The sequence below is a fragment of the Gossypium arboreum genome, chromosome 12, assembly GCF_025698485.1.
Source record: "Gossypium arboreum isolate Shixiya-1 chromosome 12, ASM2569848v2, whole genome shotgun sequence".
In the NCBI taxonomy this organism is placed as follows: domain Eukaryota; kingdom Viridiplantae; phylum Streptophyta; class Magnoliopsida; order Malvales; family Malvaceae; genus Gossypium; species Gossypium arboreum.
This window is the reverse complement of record NC_069081.1, coordinates 33315642-33316758: the sequence shown is the minus strand read 5'-3', so window position 1 is coordinate 33316758 and position 1117 is coordinate 33315642. Positions and strand designations below refer to the sequence as shown.

General features: G+C 39.7%; 1 non-coding gene across 1 annotated transcript; it reads left to right on the top strand.

Annotated features, from left to right (window-relative positions):
• Positions 1-376: 376 nt before the first annotated feature.
• LOC128286272 (small nucleolar RNA R71) lies at positions 377-483 on the top strand. Its single transcript, XR_008276815.1, has one exon. It is a non-coding gene; the product is annotated as a small nucleolar RNA R71 (small nucleolar RNA).
• Positions 484-1117: the final 634 nt, after the last annotated feature.

Below are 1117 nucleotides of genomic sequence, written 5' to 3'. Positions count from 1 at the left end.
TGTAATTTAACTGCTCATTATCCATGTTGTGGCCATAAGGTTGGTATTCCGAATTGCTTGATCCACCTCCACTTGCTTCGCACTGCATTACCGGGTGAGCCTGTGAAGAACTAAGAACACCATCAATTCTCTTATTCAAGAGTTCTACCTGATTAGAGAGCATGGTGACCGAATGACGTTATAAACTCTGGCTGTTTTTGTTGGTTTTGTCCTCATGACTTGCCACTGATAGTTATTCAGTGACATCTCCTCTATAAACTTATAAGCATCTTCAGGTGTTTTATTATTGATGGTTCCACCAGCAACTGCGTCAACCATTTGCCGAGTCGAAGGATTCAGGCCATTATGGAATGTTTGAACCTATAGCCAAAGCTTTAACCCATGGTGAGGGCACCTTCTCAAAAGGTCCTTGTATCTCTCCCATGCATTGTAGAGTGTTTCTAAATCCATCTGCACAAAAGAAGAGATATCATTACGTAATTTGGCCGTTTTAGTCGGCGGGAAATATTTTAATAGAAATTTTTTGGTCATTTTTTCCCAAGTAGTGATTGACCCTCGTGGTAACGAGTTCAACCACCGTTTAGCTTTTTTCCTCAATGAAAAAGGGAATAACTGAAGACGATGGCATCATCAGAAACACCATTAATTTTAAATGTATCGCATAGTTCCAAAAAGTTTGCTAAGTGAGCGTTGGGATCCTCATCCTGCAAACCATCAAACTGAACAAATTGCTATATCATTTGAATAGTGTTAGGTTTTAGTTCAAAAGTATTTGTAGCTACAGCAAGTCTAACTATGCTTGATTCAGTTCCTGTTAAAGAAGGTTTAGCATAATCATACATAGTGTGTAGAGCAGGATTTTGATTAACTACAATTACATGAGGTAGCTGATTGTCTTGGTTTTCAGCCATCTCTTCGGGTGGGGGTTGAGTATCGTCCTCTTGTTCATTCTCTGTGTATCGTGGGGGTTGAGTATCGTCCTCTTGTTCATTCTCTGTGTATCTTAAGCTTCGCCTTATTTCTCTTTGGTTTCTGCGAACTGTGCGATCGATTTCTTTGTCAAAAAGTAGTGGTCCTGACGGGTTTCTTCTAGTCATAAACTATAAAAACCTGCCAA